We start from the raw sequence: 21,782 nt of genomic DNA on the forward strand, positions 1-21,782 counted from the left end.
TCTGCGTAGTTTCTGGCCTTATTGTTGCCAAGAAAGGTCTTCACTACCAGAACAAATGCCTTCCACGCTTCCAGTTCCACTTCGTTCATTGAGTTTCCGAACTCTGGATCTCTGATGAGCTGACGGATCTGAGGACCATCAAAGATGCCAGCTTTTAACTTCTCCATGGTCAATCCTGGAAAAGCCTGGTACAAGTAAGTGAAGCAGTCACCATCCTTGTCCAGAGCCTTGGTGAACTGCTTGATTAAGCCGAGCTTGATGCGCAGCGGTGGGAAGAGTATTCTGTCTCTGTCCACCAGAGGGTCGTTGATGACGTTACATTTTTTGGAAGGCACCAATTCCTCCCGCCCAGGCCAGTCCTTCTTCGTGTAATGCTGAACACGGTCCCTACTATCCCACATGCACAGAAAACATGGGTACTTGGTGAAGCCAGACTGTTGTCCCAACAAAAAGTTCGCCATCTTCAGGTCAACACAAATAAACCACTTATGCTGATCATAACCAATTTTCTTCAGCACATACTTCACCGCTTCATAGTTCTCCTTCAGTGTAGTCGAGTGAGCCAGGGGTATAGAAGCAAACTGGTTGCCATTGTGTAGCAGAACACATTTCAGTGATCACTTGGTGCTGTCAATGAACAGTCTCCAATCTTTGGGTTCATACTGTAGCACTCCAAGCTTGAGCAGAAGCTGTGCAATATCTGCACAGTACACCAAGTCCTTCTCTTCCGAGAAAAAACGGAGGTTTTATGACGTCAAACTGATCCCTTTTCGACATAATCACCCAGAACTATCGGACCTGAATACTTCTTGTCATTAAAATAATCATTTCCAATCAAAACAATTATTCGACATGGCATTTTACCCCCACCAACTTCTTCTAAAATGCTCCACACAAGCGTACATGAGAACGAAAACGTTAAAAAACGACATGTGGCCATAGCTCAAAAACTTGACCTGATTGAGCAAAACCAATGTGGTTTTCGGATTCAGCGCATCAGATTTGTCCTAAATCAACTGAAAAAATGCAGATAACAAATTTGTTGTTGACCAGTGTAATAATTTAGGGCCTTACAGCACATCATCCTTGAGTGTTTTAGTCCCACCAGAAGGTGTCCTTAACCTATTGTGATTATTGAATAAACTAATTGGTAAGAACTTTTCTTTGTTTTTCTCGGCTTCTTTGTTGCCACCATGAGAGGGATCTGATTCCCCAAAGCCTAATAAAGGCCGAGTTTCCAGATCCTTTATCACATTGGTTGCCCTCCTCTACACATGTCTCAGCTTGTCAACAACCTTCAGTTGTAGTGCCCAGAATTGGTGGCAGTATTCCAGGGGTGGTCAGACCAAGGCAGGTGTCTATATCTATATAGTATTTCCATGGCCTGGGACAGATTAGCTCATGTTATCAGTTGCTAATGATCAACAGTGGGAGACAGCGACTGCCTCCATGTTATGCTCCCAGAGGCATCTGCTTGGCCACAATGGGAAACAGAATACTGAACTAGATATTCGTTTTCTTTCTGATCCAGCAGGGATCTTCTGACATTAATAAGACCAGCCTTCACTCTTCACAGCTTAGTCCAAAATAAAGATGTCAATGAAAAATTGGCTTTCTCTTGGGCTATTTTTATTTTGGAATGTGAATTCCAGGAGCTCTCTTACTAGTTGGGCTCCCTTTTATGGCACACAATAATTTTTTGTGACAAAAGAACATCATATTGACTTTAAAGAACATAAGAACATTAAATGCATACTTTACGAAACACGCGTTGATCCATGTAAATGACTGTTGGAAACTCAATTCATCTGTATGCTATATCCTACAATTTTTCAACTTTAATTACATACATATATTAAAAGTGCTAACTGCTCCTGTGGGTCCTCTGTTGTGATGCCAAAATAAGAGGAGGTGGCTAACATGTTTAGCTATGTTGCAAATCTTCCATTGGCTAGTTTTACCTCATTTATAACCCGTCATTGCAGAAATCAAGGCCTATTGAAGGCTTTGATTCTTCGCAACATTTGTACTCAACATGGATACGTTTGGTCACCTGCTGTTTGGTATCACATTCTTCTTTTGGTCCACAACCAACCTTTGTCCAGATTAGTTTCCCCTCTAAAATCAGCCAGAAAAAGAAGAGGAAAAGATGCAGTGAGCCACTTTAGTCATATTAACTATCCAGAGTATAACACAGTCCAGTTTCTTTGTCCTCAACACAGATCAGGCATGAACACAGAGAACAGTGAATCTAAAGAATGAGGGTGAGGTTTCTTACCTTCATAGGCTTTGGCTATATTGCAACTTTCCAGTTCAGGGTCAGCTATGCAAATCCGATCAGAGCCTTCTACTCCAATACATCCTTCTTCAGTCACTGTGCAGTCCCGACATAGCAAAGGATATGCTCCAAAAGACAATTTTTCACAATTAAGCACATTCCAAACTACTGCTCAAACTCACACTGAATTGTGCATTCTGTGCAATAATTTTCTCACAACACAACTTTTTACTGTTTGGGCTATTTGGTGACGAATTTGAAGAACCATCAGCCTACAGATAGCACAGTTGGTTCAAACATGGTGCTGATAAGGTCAAGGTCACAGGTTCGATACCAAAATGAGACAGCTACATAGTTCTCCATTGCAGGGGATTGGACTAGATGATCCTCAGGGTCCCTCCCAATTCTATGATTCAATCATTTATTATGACTGCTTCCACTGCCCCACATTTATGATTGAGTTCTGTAGCTTCACAATGATATGTATGTTGTGTCATTCCCCCTATTTCCAATGTTTCAGAATAAATGTTTTTAAGCATCCAAAACAGCACCATTGACAACGAGGCATCAGTAACCACCCAAAGTACAGGAGGGGGGTCACATAATCATGTGAAGAGAGGGATAAATACAAGAGAAGTATGGGGAGAGATTGGGATGCGGGTGGCGCTGTGGGTTAAACCACAGAGCCTAGGACTTGCCAATCAGAAGGTCGGTGGTTTGAATCCCTGCGACGGGGTGAGCTCCCGTTGCTCGGTCCCTGCTCCTGCCAGCCTTGCAGTTCGAAAGCACATCAAAGTGCAAGTAGATAAATAGGTAGCGCTCCGGCTGGAAGGTAAACGGTGTTTCCATGAGCTGCTTTAGTTCGCCAGAAGCGGCTTAGTCATGCTGGCCACTTGACCCGGAAGCTGTACTCCGGCTTCCTCGGCCAATAAAAGCGAGATGAGTGCCGCAACCCCAAAGTCGATCACGACTGTACCTAATGGTCAGGGGTCCCTTTACCTTTTATGGGGAGAGATTTATTGTGGTGGGGTTCCAGCCCCATGAGGAACACGCATGTTCAGTGGTTGCAGAATACTAACTAGGTGGGGAGTGGAGGCAGAGGGGCAAGGGAAGTATTTTGGAGGAGCATGTGGCTGGCTGTCAGAAGCATTGAGCAGGAGTGCTCTACACTGCACCATTTCCTTAAAGACCCCACATGTTTATTCTGATTGATAATGTGCCCTAAGATCACCTTCGCTCTTCCTTATGTAGCCTGGTGTCTCCTTGTCTGATCTCCTGAAATCCACCACTGCAATATGAAATCCAGGCATCCAGAACCCTGAGCCATGGAGGCTGGGGAGACAGCCTGGCTTTTTTTTAAACCCTCATAAATATAGTAAGAAGCTGTTTGGATTTTCTTTTTATGTTAGAACATATCAAAATTGCCCCTTCCTTTAAAAAGAAAGAAAGAAAAAGAACTGCTCTTATCTATTTTTTGACATGTAGATCCATTGCCAGCCAAGTCCAGCTGCCACTAAAGGTTGCTTTCTGCATGTTACACTCGGATGAAAACGATCCCTTGTCAATGGACCTTACCTCCAGATGTGAGGAGGAGAAAGGCAGAGATTGCAAGGAGCAGGATCTGATTCTTTGGGGCCATCTTGGAATCGAGAGGGTTCTGTGGTCACAGCACAGCTCAAGTCACACTGGCTTTCAGTAAACTGGAGAAGAGGCTTCCTTTTATCCCCATGAAGAGACATCTCCAAAAGAATCCAAGAGAACATCATGTCCCCTGAAGAGGATCAAAGAGACTGCAGTGTGGTCCTATCAGCCCACTTGTGGACAAAATAAGAAGCTGTAATAGATACACCCCACAATTATGAGTGCATTTACGTGTATATAATTAACTATGAATCCTATTTTTAAATTAATTTCAATTAGTTATAGCAGGGGTGAGCAAACTTTTTCAACAGGGGGCCAGCTCACTGTCCCTCAGACCTTGTGGGGGCCAGACTGTATTTTGGAAAAAAATATGAACAAATTCCTATGCCCCGCAAATAACCCAGAGATACATTTTAAATAAAAATGCACATTCTGCTCATGTAAAAACACGTTGATTCCTGGACCGTCCACGGGCCGGATTTAGAAAGCAATTGGGCCACTCTCATCTTTTTTTTTGACATGTCGATCCATTGCCAGCCAAGCCAAGCCAAGGAATTGCACAAGGTTTGCTTTCTGCAGGTTACACTTGAGTGAAAATCCTTCCCTCTTCCCTTGTCAGACAATCTGGCCTCCAGGTTTGAGGAGGAGCAGGACACAGATTGTAAGAAGCAGGATCTGATTCTTTGGAGTCATATTGGAATCAGGAGGGTTCTGGGTCAAAGCAAATCCCGAATCAGCAAACTGGATCAAGCACCTTCTTTAATCCCACTGATGGCACATCTCAACAAGAACCCAAGACAACATCATGTCCACTTAGGATGATCAAAGGAAAAGGGGGAGTGGTGTGACAAGCAATCATTATCAGCCCATCAGAAAAGAATATATAATTGTGGGGATACAACACCACCATTATAATCATTAACCATATACAGTGGTACCTCGGGTTAAGAACTTCATTCGTTCTGGAGGTCCATTCTTAACCTGAAACTGTTCTTAACCTGAGGTACCACTTTAGTTAATGGGGCCTCCTGCTGCTGCCGCCGCGCGATTTCTGTTCTCATCCTGAAGCAAAGTTCTTAACCCGGGGTACTATTTCTGGGTTAGCAGAGTCTGTAACCTGAAGCGTCTGTAACCTGAAGCGTCCGTAACCCGAGGTACCACTGTATAATAATTAATTCACGAATGCTCATTTTAAATGAATTTGAATGAAATATATCAGTTGATATCTAATCTATCTGTCGGCTCCCTCCAAACCATGGGAATTCCCAAGTTCAGACTCCTCTTGCCATTGGTCCACCTACGGAGAATCTCGGTGCATGCCTTGCACACCATGTGTGGCGCCCAAGCTTTATCCTGGTCACCAAGTTTAATACCAAAATAAGGATGGTAAGCACGCCTTATGAAACTTGTGACTGGCTTCCTATTAGGAGCAATGGTGTATTCTCCACATATGTAGCAGAACACGTGGGGCTTATTTCTGCACGATCTTCTGGCCGAAGTCATCTCATTCACCTGCAAAACAAAAATAGGTACAAATTAGTCATAAGTTGGCGCATGCGCGGGTGGAGTTTCCTATACACTTCGTGGGGCGGCTGGCCCATTAACTTAGTTTTGATCCCCCAACTTTATGCTTTGCCGCATCAATTTATGGAAGATTTCGAGGTTTTATGACTTCAAACTGATCCCTTTTCGACATAATCACCCAGAACTATCGGACCTGAGTACTTCTTGTCATTAAAATAATCATTTCCAATCAAAACAATTATTCAACATGGCATTTTACCCCCACCAACTTCTTCTAAAATGCGCCACACAAGCGTACATGTGAACAAAAACGTAAAAAGACAACATGTGGCCATAGCTCAAAAACTTGACTTGATTGAGCAAAACCAATGTGATTTTTGGATTCAGCGCATCAGATTCGTCCTAAATCAACTGAAAAAACGCAGACAACAAATTTGTTGTTGACCAGTGTTATCTTTGAATAGATTACTATTATTATTGGGCAGCCAAATTCTGAAATACTTGGTCTTATTTACTATTGTTAATCCTGATATCTCCTGTAGTTCTTCCTTTTCTTGCTTGGTTATATTTTTTACTATCATGTTGGTTTTATTCTTGTTTAACTTGAAGCCGGCTACTTTCCCAAATTCTAATATTCTTTCAATTATCTGTAGTATGCTTTCTTGAGGGTTTTCAACAGTCAGAATCAGGTCATCCACAAATGCTTTGATATTATATTCCTTTTTCCCTAATGAGATACACTTTATTTTAAAATCATTTCTTATGGCATTCATCAATAATTCCAATAAACAGTAGTGGTGACAAGGGGCAACCTTATCTTGTCCCCCTCTCTATATTAAATCCTTCTGTTATTTCATTATAAAGGATAAGTTTGGCTTTTTGCTTCCTATATATTGCCTCTATAGCTTTAATATAATCTCCCCCCAGTTTCATTTCCTTTATGACCCTTTTCATGAAGTCCCATGACACCTGGTCGAATGCGTTTTCCGCATCTATTGATATTAAAGCAGCTTTTTTGCCTGATCTTTCTTCTAGGTATTCTAGTAAATCTATTACATTCCTCATGTTGTTGTGTTCACATCTACCTGGCAGGAATCCAGCTTGGTCTTTATGTATTTTTTTCAATCTGTTGGCTAGAATGTCAGCAAATATTTTGTAATCACTGTTCAGCAGTGATATGGGCCTATAGTTTTTAATTAGTGTCAGGTCTTGCCCTTGTTTTGGTATCAACATGACAAAAGCTTCTTCCCATGATCCTGGTATTATTCCACATTTTAAAATTCTGTTCATTACCAATTTCATTGGTGTTATTAAGATTTCCTCTAATTTTTTGTAATATGCTGCTGTCAAATCAGCTGTTCCAGGTGCTTTTCCTACTTTTGCTTTTGTAGTTGCTTGGTGCACCTCCATTGTTGCAATTGGCTGATTTAATTGTTCTCTTTTCTCTGCTCCTATTGTCTGGATTTTATTCTCTATTAGGTATTTTTCCATATCCTCCTGATTCCCTTACATTTCTTTATATAAGTTACTATAATACTTTATAAATTTTGTTTTGATTTCCTTCGGGTCTTCTATTATTTTCCTGTCCTCCATTATTTTTTCTATTATTCTTTCCTTCTGTCTCTTCTTCAGGTTCCATGCTAGCAGTCTACCTGGCTTATTGGCAGATTCAAAAGAATTTTGTCTTATCCTCTTGATTTTTTGTTCCACTTTGTAATTCAGGATCAGAGAGTTGTGTCTGCAGTGTCTTGATGTTGTTTTTTGGTGCTTCGTTTCTTGGGTTCTTGACCAAATCTTTCTCATTTCCCCTTATTTTCCCTTAAAAGTTTCTCTAAGTCCCCCCCTTTCTTTCCTTAAAATATATTTTGCTAGATGAAAAAGCCTCTTATTACGGCCTTACTAGCATCCCATACTATATTTATATCTGTCTCTTTATTTAAGTTATTATCAAAATATTCTTTTAACGTTGATTTGGCCTTTTCTAGAATTTTGTTATCGTTCAGAATTGCTTCATTTATTCTCCATCTTCTAATTTTCCTCTCTTCTCCCTTTATTTCTAATGTTGTTGGATTGTGGTTGGATATTGTTTTTACTTGTATTTCTGCCTTCTTAATTTTAGTTAATAATATTTTTGAAATCCATATTGTATCTATTCTTCCCGATGAGTTTTTGGCTTCGGAGTGGTATGTGTATTGCTTCTCACTTAAATGTTTAAATCACCATGCATCATGTAGGTCTAAGTTTTCTATTAGATTCATGAAGCTTATTGGTAATTTCCCTCCCTTCCTTTCTTTCTCCCGTGTTGTTCTGTCCATTTCTGTTGATATAACTCCGCTTAGGACACCCATGATTATTAGTTTTTCATCACTCTGATCTAGCAATTTATGTTCCATTTAAAAATAAAATAAAATTCAGCTTTCTTATTATTTAGTGCATATATTCCTACCATGAATATCTTTCCTTGTTGGGTTTTAATCCTGATTGCTATCATCCTCCCTTTTTCATCTTTAAATACAAATTCTGGATTTAATTTGGGAGTTGCGTAAATAATAACCCCTCTTTTTTAAACTACATCTGAGGATATAAATTCTTCACTTAATTTTCTATTAATTAACACCCTTCTGTGGTTTCTTGTAACATGTGTCTCTTGTAGACAGATTATATCCCATTTATTTCTTTGGCATAGGTGTTCAACTTTGTTTCTTTTAACTTTGCTGTTTAATCCATTGATGTTCCATGAAATAATTTTAAGATCCATAACTCATCAGATTCAGATTCCTTTATTTCAATTATAAATCGTATTATGTTATGTAGTATATGGTTTAAAAGTTCCTCCATATTTCTACTCTGTCATTAACATCCTGTATCTTCCTTTGTTTCTCCCTTGTCACTCTCTTGTCCCTCTTTCGTATCTCTCCTGTCCCATCCATTCCCCCCTCCTAATGCTTTATGATATCTCCTCCAATTTTTTTTTGCTTCTTCCTCTGAGTTCATCCTCTTCCTGCTCTGTTTATAAGTGAATGAAATTCTTCCGGGCATTCCCAGCAGAAGGGGATGTTGTTCTTTTTGAGTGCATCTGTTAAGCCTTTATATTTTCCTCTTTTCTTCCTCAACCTAGCTGGTATTTCATGCATAATTATAATTTCTTGTCCTTCAATTCTGAGCTTTTTCTTCTTATTTGCTTGCATTATTTTATCTTTTATAATTCGCAAGTTAAGAAAGACGAGGCAAACTCCAGGCCACCTATTGGGTCCGGCAGATCTTGACCTAATTCGGAATGCTCTGTTCATGCAGATAGAGATGTCCTCTTCCTGGATTTCCAACCAGGATGCTAAGACTTTTATTATTACTTCTTCGATATTCTCATCGTGATTTTCTTTTATTCCTCGAAATCTCAATATTCATTCTTTTTGGTTTAGTTCTTGGACTGCAACCGTGTCCAAAATACTTTCCTGTCCCATCTTTAAATCCAAAATTTACTCTCTCATTCTTTCCTGAGATTTCTTAAGTTCCTTGTTGTTTAGTCGTGTCCGACTCTTCGTGAACCCATGCACCAGAGCACGCCAGGCACTCCTGTCTTCCACTGCCTCCCACAGTTTGGTCAAACACATGTTGGTAGCTTCGAGAACACTGTCCAACCATCTGGTCCTCTGTCGTCCCCTTCTCCTTGTGCCCTCAATCTTTAGGAAAGTTCTTTACTTTATATTATTTGTTTTTTCAGTGCCTCTTCTTGTTTGTTATTTTTAAATTTAAGTTCTTGTACCTCTTTCTCTAGTTCTTTATTTTTCCCTGCTAGGTTATTCACTAGTGCTGTTAAATCTAAAATCATCTTTGTATTCTGGTCCATTCTCACACCCATCGTGTCTATTTTCCCACAGAGATTCTCCATTTTATCATTCAATTCTTTCTTCATTCCTAAAGTGACTTCTTTCAAGACTGCTCCCTGGTCTATCTCAGCCACTGAGGCTCTTCTTCCTTGTGTCCCTGATGATATAGGAGTCACCCCTGAGTGAGCCTGTATTTTCTTAATTTTGTCTATTTCTTTGTTTTCCTTAAGGGAGCTCATTAAGTTGTTTAATAGGTTAACTCAGATTTGAGGCAAAAATTCTATTGAGGGGAAATTGAGTGAGTTATTTCCTCACTCTTCCATACCTTGTTTGCTACTGTTCACTTGTTCTCATACTCCCTCTTTGTATCTTGTGACTTATTGTCAGTAAAGTTATACAATTTCAATCATAAACACAGTTATACAGTTTCAATCACAGCTGCAATACATTAACCATAAAAAAAGGGCAAGAAAAATAGAGAGGAGTATGATGTAGGGGAAGGAAACAAGAAGAGACAAGAAGAAAGCAGGAGGGTGAAAGATCTGCAGATACGTATTTTAATCAAAACATGAACTCATTTATATATTCCTGCAATTACTTCCTTCTCCACCTGGTGTCGCTATCTTCTGTTGGCAGCTTGCTTCATTTACTTTACTTGATTTACTCCTCCACCTCCTTCTTGGGCGTCATTTCTCAAACAGTCATTCAAGCAGCATGAGACAGCAGTTTTCCCCTCGCCATTTTCCTCTTTAGGGCCTTCTGTCACTCACCACCCCTCCCTTCCAAGCTCCACTATTTGTCCCTCTTTTCCTCTTTCAGTCCTCAAAATTTGCTGGGGTTCTTCCTCTCACTCTGCCATTTTTGGCAGCTCATCTGTAGCTTGGGGAAACCACTTAGAACATAGCTTGGCACGTTTGAGGTTATATTTGCAATGGGGGTGGGAGAATGAGGAAGAATGTGTGTGTGTGTGGGGGGGTAAATATTAGTAAAGTCATCCTCTCGTCTATTCCTTTCTGACCCAGAGTAAGAAAGCAACAATGTATCAGTTTGTCTCCCCCCTCTCTCTTGACTTTCCCTTTATGATACTTTATTACTTTATTACTAACGCCCGCTCAAGCATCGCTTCCTCCCCGCCCAGTTCTCAAGATGTCTCCCATCTTTACTCTGTTGAACAGTCTCCTGTCTTGTAAACTTACAGTTCAGTTGCTTTAATTTTTTCAGGTTTTATTAAACAGTGTTCTCTTGAGTCAAAATTTTACAGGGTAAATGTGCTGGTCCCGGGGGGAGTTTACTGTGGGACAAGGTCCAGGACCTGAGTCGAGGGTCGGCAGACAGTCCTCCACGGGCAAAGCAGGGTCCAAAGCAAGGAGCCAGGCAAGGACAGGAACTCTGGAGGAACAGGACTGGGTGCTGGTCGAAACAGCTCTTCAACGACATTGTTCCCACAACCTGGGACCGGGCTGACTGGCCTTTATCTTCTCTGAGGCCAGGGGCAGTCCCAGCCCCCAGGTGACCCGCCTCTTCTGGCCTTAAGGCGAGCACTCCTCCTGGGAGAAACCAGTTCCCTCCGCCTCTCTGCCCTGAGCCTCTGCAGCTCAGGAGAGGCTGGAGGGTTACTGGACCCAAGGGGAGACTCGCCTTCCCCTGACAGGGCTGGGAGAGGCGCACATGTAGGCAATGTGTCCTCAATCCCCTCCGGAGCCAGAGTAGATTCACCTGGTGCCTGCTCCTGAGGATCCGGCACAGGTGCAGGTGCCTCAGAGTCAAGGCCCTGCACCAGCTCAGCCGGCCCTGGAGGCGGGGACTCCTGTGCAGGCTGGAGTTCCTCCAATTCGGCTTCTGAATCGGATTCCCAGGCCATCACAGTAAACACCTTCATCCCACCTTCTCATTAGGCTCCACTATTACTGAAGTCATCCATTGATTGCTATACTCACTTCCTTTGATGTTTAATTATCTCCCTGCAGTTTACGGTCCGAAATCCATCACTCCCCTGGTCAGGTCAACGAGGCTTCTCACAGGAGGAATTCACACCGTCTCTAATGCTGAGGTTCTCCCGCTTGCTCCGCTGCTGTAACAGCTGGCACAGCTTCTCCGAAGACAGGGGAAACCCCTTAGTGTGCTGCTAGGCATGTTTGAAGCTCAGAATGCTTTCCCTGAGCTTTTTAGGGTGTTGCGTTGCCTCTGCTTCCCTCTTTCAACTCTACCGCATAAGTGAGCCATCTTGACCTTAAAGCTGGATGAACTCTTGACCTTAACGCAGCTGTGATGGATCTGGAAATCAAGACATTCCTCTTTCAATAAGCAGGATGAGCCTACCCATGAGGCAAGGTGAGGTGACTGAGGAGACCGGATCTCCAGCGCAGGCAATCCCAATGTCAATCTTTAGGGGGAATGCCTCAGTTGTCAAAATGTCTTGGGCCAGCCCTGTCAACAAGCCTACTAAATGGATATGTTGATTTGGATTTAGTTTATGTATGTGTTGTTGCTGTTTATTCACACACACACACACACACACACACCAGCAAACAGTACCAATTGTTGCTTGGGAAATAAAAAAAAACAAAAAAATACTGACATTTTAAGAACTCCTACATCCAGTGTTTTATCCTGGGGGTATGCTGGGGTACTCATACGCCTAAATATGTTCTGAATCTAAGTTTGGCCTCATTGAGGGGCAGTATTTCAATATATGAAGACAGGAGTGCTTGGCATGCTCTGGTCCATGGAGTCACGAAGAGTCAGACACGACTAAACGACTAACCAACAACAACAACAACAAATTTCAATATAAGTAGGAAAATGAGAGTACCCCTAAACATTTTTTTAAAGGAAAAAAGCACTGCCTACATCACTTAAACAGCCATGGCTTCTGCAAGGAACCCCAAGAACTGTAGTTTCTTAAGGGTGCTGACCTCACAGTGCTACAATTCCTAGCACTCTTAACTAACTACAGTTTCCAGGATTCTCCAACACACAGTAGTATAAGAGTGCTGTCAATGTATGGCATAGATCTGACCATAGGAAAAACCCATTCTGCAACCACAGGTGTTTCAAAGTTGGCTTCGCTAGCTGTTTTTGATTCCTTCTATGGAATTGCATAGGCTACTGAAGGTATTTGCTTGAATGCTTCCTAGCTTCCTGGGTTTGCAAATGGTGACTACAATCTTAAGCACTGATCTGTACATATGTTGATGGCTTCATGCTCACTAGAATGTGATCATTACAATGTGCAATTATTATTTTGGAAGCCATTGCCCATGGGACCCTCTGTCTCTGATAAGGATGGAGTGTACTTAAGCGTATCTGGGCAAACACATCATCAAATGGATAAAAGGAAGCTCCTTATTCGCCCCAGTAGAAGTGAGTGGAGATCACCATTGCTTCTTCTGTAACCAAGAGCTCTGCTGTGGCAAGATGTCCCTCATGGTTCAAATAATGCTCCTTGGTATCTGTGCTAGCCTCTTCCTTCCTCCTGGAGGTAAGTTCCCTTCCCCAGGGCTAGGAGACGGTTTTCCAGATGGAAGCAATAAACCTTTGATTACCAGTTGTTGGCAATCACAAGTGAAGAAAGTGCTGTGGAGCTCAGGTCCTACTTGTGGGCATCTGGTCAGGCACTGTGAGAAGAGGATGCTGAACTCAATGGGCCACTCTCCTGATCCAGCAGAGCTCTTCTGAGGTTCTTCTGCATAGATTACACTTGAGGTTCAACGTTGATATCTTGGAGTCTGAGAGGGACTCCATGGGAGCTTCTACCTCCACAATCAGAGGCAATATGTCTCCTAATAGGGGATTCACCAGTGGCTGAAGTGCTATTGAGCTCACATGCTACTTGTGAACTTCCCAAAGGGGTCTGTTGGGCCTCTGTGAGAACAGGGTGCTGGACCAGCTGGGCCATTGGCCTGAACTAACAGGCTCTTCTTGTGTTCTTATACATTGATTACCCATTTATTATCACCTGAGTTTCAAGACTGGTATTCTGATAACCTTGAGGTTCTCGCTTTTGATGCAGATGCATTGAAATGTCGACTTTGCACAGCCCCATTTGAAGCAAGTCCATGTCTACCTGAACATACATGTGAAGCAGACCCTGCATTTCAAATGTGCCATGTCTACAAGTTGACCAGAGGTAAGAGACCTACCATATTTTTCCATGTATTGGATGCCCCAATGTATACGACACCCCCTATTTTTGGGGAGTCCAAATTAAGAAAATGAGGGAAATTACCCTGACTTGTTGAGCTTTTTTGGGGGGGAGGATTGCCTAGGGGCTAATAGCCGCGCCTGTCTAACATGCCATTGTTCCCTCACCAGCAATCGCTGAGCTGTCTTGGGGGGGGGGCAGAGTTGAGGGGTTTTTTTGGTGGGTGAAGCTTTTTGTTTTAGCACTTTTTGCCTTTTCCGTGGGGCATTCTTAGTCTGCTTGCCTCCTCACACTCAGCCCACCCTACAGCTGGGAGGGAGGCTGAAGATGGTCCATTTGTGCAGCGAGGATTCTGCGCCCGGCTACTCATGAGTGGCGCTGCAGTTGTAGGGCAGGCTGAGTGGGCCAACTTGAGCGGCCAACTTGAGCGGGATGCTTCCTGAGGGAGAGCGGGGGGAGGCAAGCAGACTAGGGAGGCCCCAGGCTCACCACTGTGAGGAGCTGAGACTGCAAGAGCATATATGGTGGAAAGTTCCATATTTATTTATATATTTTATTGCTATATTCCGTGTATAAGACGACCCACATTTTTAAACTTCAAAAATGTTTTTTTGGGGGGAGCTCATCTTATACACGGAAAAATACAGTACATTTCCCCATTGCATATAATTATGAAGGGTGGTATAATATTTCACAGAAATAAGGAAACGTACATTGCTATAACTAACATGGCAACCAGGGACCCGATGCTGGCCATAAAATTTTCATCAATATGACTTGCTGCAGAAATTCCATATTATTACAGTCTTTTCTCTTTTTGAAGTTTCGTTTCCTGTAGTGGAAACCGTAAATCCCCCTGCAACAGTATGTCCAAAGTCCGGAATCCCGGAAGAGCACCCATGGCCTAAAGCAGCAATGGAGAATAGGTGAAGCTCTATATTTGCTGGACTACAGTCCCCATTGGAGTTTGCAATTGACCAAGCTGGCTGGGGCTAGTGGGAGCTGCAGTCCACAAGAAGTTGGCCAGTGCCCAATAATGGATCATTGCTCAATTTTGTGTCTATCCTTGAGTTTAGAAGGATAGGCACAAAACTGAGCAATGATCCATTATTGAGCACTAGCTAGGAGCAACTCCTGAGTGTCCTTCAGATCACCCTCTACCTGATCTATTTTAACTGGAGACCTTCCATATGTCAGCTCTGCAAGCCGCAACTGTCCCTCCTGCATGCAGCCTTGCCTCTCTGGCTGGCACATGCGAGCCACAGGTACAGAGCGGCTTGCTGAGTGACGCACAGGGTGGCTTCTTCCTGCACACCAGCTGTTAGCCAGGAGGCTGAAAAGCCTCATCAAAGCCCTGCTTTGCCTCCGGCTCATGAAAAAACCCTTTTCAGAGCCCATAGAGGATGTCCCCTTTGCTCTACGGGGAGAGTCTTCTCATGAGCCACAGGTGCAGAGGTGCCAGAGCCAGAGGTGTTGCAGCTGAAAAAAGCCTGGCCAGTGTGTCAGCTGGTTCACAACTGTGGCACAACCTGGATCCTGTGATAGGCATGGCTGGTAGTTTCACCACACTCCCAAGTGGGGGGAATGAAGACCCAGGAGAGGACTTCCTTTGTTGTAGCCTGTAGATCATAGCATTATTGTAGTAGCCTCTGTGTCCAGGTGGCAAAAATATAAATGCCTTCTTGTTTTCTCTCTCTATGTTTATTCTGCCTGCCACCATAATAGATGATGGGGCACTTCTGATGAAAGGTCTAGGCTGCCAGGATAGGACATCTGCATATTGTACCAAACCCACCGTTATTGAGGGAGTAAATTTAGAACATATCTGCTGTGATGATAGAGACTACTGCAATGAGGATCTGTAGATGGGAGCTGAAAGCAACCTGAAGAATGACTGCAAATTGAAGCATGTATCGGATCTGCTGCTTATGGCCACCTTTTCCCATATCCTCTCCTTGTGTTTATTTCATGCAGAGTTTTCAAGGTGTGTTTTTTAAATAAAAAAATAAAGGCAACTGCTACACACAAATACAACCAGGAGCAAGATGATGATGATGATCGATTGATGGATCGATATACTGCATCATCTATCTATCCTGCTTGGATGCCATAGTGGCTTATAAGTGCTTTATAATCATCAGATCAATGATGAGATCCAAATGTAATTAAAATACACAATAAAACAATTTCACCAAAACATCCCAAACATTCATGTTATTTCCAGATTTTGGAGATGTGGTTTCTGGAGTGAAACTGAGTTGTCTATCAAACACTGCCACAACTTTCACAACCTGTAGTTCATTTTCCTCTCTATCTCCCCGCTTCCCTGTACTATAGATACATATGAGGATATTGATATACACAAAAGACCACGTTAATGTGATTGCATGTACGATGGGGTCAATACAGTGGCACCTCCAATTGCGGACGGTATCCATTCCAGAGCTCCGGGCGGATCCCGAGGTTTTCGCAACTGGAGGTGACTGTTCTGCACATGCGCACGGCATGATATAGTGATTGTGCGCATGCACGCGCAGCAAACCCGGAAATATACTTCTGGGTTTGCTGCTTTTGCAACCCGAAGTTTATGTTATCTGAGGGTAACATAAGTTGAGGTTCTACTGTACACGTTTTCCCCAGTGCTTCACAAATGCACAAGGCCTTCGACTGTGGAGCAGAAAGGCACTTCAGATGTAGATTTTGGCTGCATCCGTACATATCTAGGTGTGCAATAATCTATTATTTGAAGTCATTGCAATTCTCTTTAAGATTAGATTATCACTGAATGGGTCTGGAACCCAAGCTGTACGAGGAACGTTTGAAGGAGCTTGTTATATTTAGCCTGGAAAAGAGCAGGCTGAGACGAGATGTGATAGCCATCTTCAAGTGCCTTAAGAGATGTCACATGGAAATGGGGAAACAAACTGTTTTCTCCTGCTCTGGAGGGTCAGATTCAAACCAATGTCTTCAAGTTATAAGAAAGGAGACTCTGACTAAACACCAGGGGGGAAACGTTTGATGGTAAGAGCTGTTCGACAGTGGAATGGTCTCCCTCTCTGATTCTAAAAGTAATGCAACTTTTACAACACAGGTTAAAGGAATTTGGATCATGCGTGTAGCACTCAATGGGACTGGGACATGGTGGGTCAAGGTTGCAGTGAGTGCTCAGTTACTGTTGCAGCCTGGAAGTGTATGACCACCCTCAGAGGTCACCACCAGCTCCTTGACCTCCATGCCTCCTTGCCCCAAACCATCTCCTCCCCAGCAGCTGCAGTGCTGCCACCACCTGCAGCACGCTTCCCTTATGTGCTACTGCTGGTGCAAGCATTACCACTGCATGCATTACTACAGGCAGACTTTTCACCTGATGCACATAAATACATCAGCGCATGCACTATGGCACTGGTTCACAAACTTCTTTTGGACCACCCCCACCCTTGGTTCTGTAAACTCATCAGCAATGTCTCCTACCCTTTAAAAAGCATCAATCAGAACAGCACAACCCACCAAGTGTTGCGTTTGCAAAGTAAAGGAAGGATTGAACTCTGATTAATAAGAATATACACAGAGGCTTGAACCAGCAAGACTCTGGGAAGGGTGCATATAATCGTGTCTCTCTGTGCTTGTCCGTGTCTGCAGCCCCCTGGCCCAGGTAGTTTTTATTCACAAAAGAGCTTTTTACAGAGTGTTCATAAGAACCAATCAGAGTTCTTCTGAGCATTTCCACAAACCCACGTGGGGACAAGTAAAACTACTAAAACTAATTAAGCACAAATATTTCTGGGGTAAACAAAGAACAGAACTACAAAGAAGAGCATCTGGCGACCCCGGAGGTAATAAACAATCAATACACATGATAAGGAGGATGGCCAGGAGGACAACGATCACTTTCATGTTAGTTCTGTTTCCTGGCCCTAAGATTAACATCCTACAACAAAGAAACTTGCCCACTGTCTTTGATGACCCAGGATGCCTGCCTGTCTAAGCAACTGGGCTGTGTACGTGACAAGAGAAATGGGCAGTAGAAGAAATGGCCAGAGAAGCAGAGGTGTAGATTGATCAAGAATCATATCAAAATAGTTTAAACCCAGTCAACGCAATGCTTTCATTGCTGACACAGATGGCTTACTCTATATTTGTTATAATTCCTCATAGCAATCCCACCTGATCACTACATCTCTGGATATTTGCACTCCTACAACCAAGGAAGATAATAGCATAATACAATTTATGACACCAACCATTAATTCCACATTTCCCCCCCAAAATCCGATAAAAACTATTTAGTTTAATTACCGTATTTTTCGCTCTATAAGACGCAGCGGACCACAAGACGCACCTAGTTTTTGGAGGAGGAAAACAAGAAAAAACATATTCTGAATCTCAGAAGCCAGAACAGCAAGAGGGATTGCTGCACAGTGAAAGCAGCAATCCCTCTTGCTGTTCTGGCTTCTGGGATAGCTGCGCAGCCTGCATTCGCTCCATAAGACACACACACATTCCCCCTTACTTTTTAGGAGGGAAAAAGTGAGTCTTATAGAGCAAAAAATACGGTAATTCAACAAAATGGATGAACTTAATGCCAGCTTTTCAAAGTCTAAAGTCATTTGCAGCTCCAGTGCCCCCCGTTGCCCCCTTGCCTCTTCGTGCCCCCTAAGTAAGACCACGCTTTCAGAACAATGGCTGAAGTTTCCTCATGCTTTCCTGTGTATTGAAATGATGGTGTGAATTGACCCTCACACTGTCTCTTGGAGTTACTATTGTCCCCTTTCTCTTTTTAAACTGCTTTTGTCTATGATATCTTCAGTGAACATCATTCTTTCAGCCCTGGGAGAAGGAACTTACCTTCATGTGGAAGGAAGAGAAAAGCACAGATAACAAGGAGCAGGAGCGGAACCCTGGGGGACATATTGGAATCAGGAGGGTTCTGTGCGCCACAGTAAAACTCTAGGTTCTTCAAAGGAGGAACAATGATTTCCATTCCCTCCCGAGAAGACAGGACAGGACAACCTGCTTCTTTTATCCCTTTACTGGCAGGTGTACAGAAGCATTCTGTCCCCATTAACTGCATAGAGAGACCAGTGGGCAGTAACTTGAAAGAAAACCTGCTCTTTAACACTAAATCCAAACAAACAGCAATCTGCAGAAAGCCTGATTGCTGTTTGTTCTGATCCGATGCTAAACTGGAGTTTTACCTGGGCAAAAGCGGCAGGGCAAATGGAAATGTGAAAGCTGCCTATGTGTAAGCTGCCCTCTGGCATTTGCCAATGGGTGATATTGTTTGGTGTCCATTTGTTTCAGGAGACTATGGGGCATGCACTTTGGTGGGTGAAGTCAAACATTTGGAAGATTATAGAGGAGACCTGTTTTGTTGCATTTGGGGTAGATGAAGGTGTCTGGTTGTGGTGCTGCAAATGTACCATGGTGTTTCTTTTCTCTTGCCACTGCTACAGATCCATCACCTGACTGTCAGCCTCCAGGCACTGTGGTCATCTGCAAGGGATTCCCACAAGGCGGGGTTAATGTTGCCAGCCTTCGTGTCACATCTGCAGATATCTTTGTGACATAGAGTTGGTCTGCCAACGAGCCTGGTCCCTGAGGCCAGCTCCCCGTAGGTCACGTCCTTGGGGATTATTTAAGAGAATTTATGCACTCTTTTCCTGTAAGAAAAACCCCTCAAAGCAGTATCTATGTAAATAAACATTAAGCGGCATAAATATAAATATATTTTTCTTCTCCCCCTCTCTATATTCATTCTACCCAGTACTACCATAGATGGGAAGGATCTACAGAGAATTCTAGGCTGCAGGTCAAAGGGACCTGGCGTTTGTAGTGTCACATTGAATTCTGCAGCAGGCCTGATACAACATCTCTGCTTTGATGATGGAGACTTCTGCAATGATAAGCTCTAGGTAGTGGCTTGAAGCAACCTGAAGAATGGCTGCAAATTGACACATGTGCACGATCTTCTCCTTATGGTTACTTCTTTTCCATATCCTCTCCTTTTGTTTATTAGGGACTGGGCAGAGGAGGAATGATGGAGACCACTTCCGCAGCCTGACCCTTCCAGAGAGGAGGAAAGCAGTTCAGAATCACAAGGAGCACTCACACTTTACATTGTGGGTGCTCTTTGTGGGATCGTGCACGGTGCTACAATTCCCATGGAGCTTACTGGCAAACAGGGGCTGGCTTGCCTCTCAGTGTTAATTTTTGGAGGTTCACACCCAGCCTCAGAAATCAAGTTTCTTGCTGGGAGGTGGGGCCAGCACCATTTATAAATAGGGGGTGGGGCCGACAATAGTCAGGCAGTCGGCTCTGGAGATTCACCCTCCCTCTGTTTGCAGGTTAACTTTTTCTTCCTGTTTAGCGGGTGCTGCTACGGTCTTTGACTGGTTGCTGTTAAAGGACCGGGAAGAAATTTTCCTGCATTGGCAGGTTTTGTCTTCCCCGTAGCAATTCATCACAACTTTGGCAGTTATGGCCTTCGGTGGAATCCTTTAGTCTTTTCTTCCCTATTTTGTGTGTGTGTGAAGTGGTGACTCACCCCCCTGCGACGATGATTCCAGGGTCGCCCTCTTAAAGGGGTTATATATATGGGTGTCTCTGGCCATACATTGAAAGGTCATCAGTGAACTACCCTGCGTGCGGGGATATGGGCTTGGCTGCCTGCTACATTTACGTCTCGCAGAGCACCCCCATATCCCATTTACCCTGATGAGCCCCAGTTCCCCCCGGCTGGGGGGCTAGGAGGGATACACACCCAAGGCCTAAGCCAAGGTCTTCCTACATTCAGAAGTTTAATAAAGTTGTGGCCTTTTTTTGATTCCATATAACGTTGTCAGAGTCTTTATTCCTTCTTTATGATCCCTTGGGGGCTGGGGCTGTCGCCGCCTGGTCACGCAACAGCGGTTTGGGGGAGGTCACACCTCAGAGGCAGAGAAGGCGACAAGTTGGGAAATAATGGGAGAGGAGGAGGAGGAGGAGGAAGAGGAAACACCAGAGGGGTGACAGCTGACAGACACAGTTTCTTTAGAAAGCATTTCAGACCCCCCCCCAATTCCCAGAACCTGGCAAGCCTTGAAAGTAGGAGAGCAAAGAACTCAAATGCATGGGGCACTTATCAGCACCTGTAGAGATGATAAATGAGGAAGTGCAGAGTTTTCAAGGTTCTTGTTTTTTAAATTTTAAATGAAAGGCAAGTTCACAACCACTACACACCTATCCAGCTAGGAGCAATAGGATGAAGATGATGTATGCCCTAATACTTGCCATACTGGCTTTCAGATGGTTCATAACAGGAAAAAAAAGATAACATCCAACTGTCATTAAATATACAATAGAACAATTCCACCATTTCCAGAGTTTGGAGATATGATTTCTGCCGTGAAACCAAGGAGTCTATCAAGAGTTGCTACAAATTTCAAAAGCTACAGTATAGTTCTTTTGCCTCTCCCTCCCTCCACTTCCCTGTGCTGTAGATGCATTGAGGATAATGATATAACACAAAAGTCCACTTTGGTGTGATTGCATGGTTGATGGTGCCAATATACATTTTTTTCCAGTGCTTCACAAGTACACAAGGACTGCAACTGTGGAGCAGGAAAGCACTGCAGAGGTAGATTCTGGCTGCATTTGTACACATGACGGTGTGGATGTATAAATGTGCAGTGATTTCTCAACAAGTCCATGTAAAAAGAAAGCTGCTCTACCACGGCTTCAAATACAGGCTCCTATTTCCACATTAAGGGGTATTGCTTTTGCAATCTGCTTTATCTGCTGCTCAACAAGAAAATGAATGCAGTAGTAAAATAAAATTTCTGAATGAAACAGAGTATGCGTCAGATCCACACCATACATTTAAAGCATTAACAGCCATAGCTTTTCTCGAAGCATCCTGGGAGCTATAGTTTGTCATGAGTGCTAACCTCATAAAGCTTTGATTTCCCATTCCCTTAATAAAATATGGTCCTCAGGATTCTCTCTTCTATAATAGTGTTTTAAAATGTTTCATTTGGCTGTGCCTGTCATAAATGTACAGACCAAACTGTGCATGGATATTAGTCAGTAATGAGTTTCTCATGGAACCCATGGAAATAAAGATAGGAGTTGATAGGCAGAGTGGATCACATCCCTTATTAGTTGCATTTTTTCCTATAATGTCTTTCAGAGGCTAGGGATGGACAAAAAACTCAGTTTGGTTGGGATTTTAACGTGTACTTTACTAATCTGCACATTCTAAGACAAGCTGTGAACCTTAACAGAACTATCCTTGGAATGTTACACTTATCTGAATTTTGTGATGTGATGAAGACAAAAAACAGCTCCTCTATTTCAGGAATTAATATGCTGGATTTGGTGACAATATCTT

At 43.1% G+C, this 21,782-nt stretch overlaps 1 long non-coding RNA gene across 1 annotated transcript in view; it reads right to left on the reverse strand.

Annotated features, from left to right (window-relative positions):
• LOC128411199 (uncharacterized) overlaps window positions 1–18,388 on the reverse strand; it is a 36,288-nt gene extending 17,900 nt beyond the window's left edge. The window contains exon 1 of the long non-coding RNA XR_008329720.1: window positions 18,260–18,388. This is a non-coding gene — a long non-coding RNA (uncharacterized LOC128411199). The remainder of the gene's footprint in view (window positions 1–18,259) is intronic.
• Between the last annotated feature and the right edge of the window lie 3,394 nt (window positions 18,389–21,782).

The sequence above is a fragment of the Podarcis raffonei genome, chromosome 3 (assembly GCF_027172205.1).
Source record: "Podarcis raffonei isolate rPodRaf1 chromosome 3, rPodRaf1.pri, whole genome shotgun sequence".
Taxonomy (NCBI): domain Eukaryota; kingdom Metazoa; phylum Chordata; class Lepidosauria; order Squamata; family Lacertidae; genus Podarcis; species Podarcis raffonei.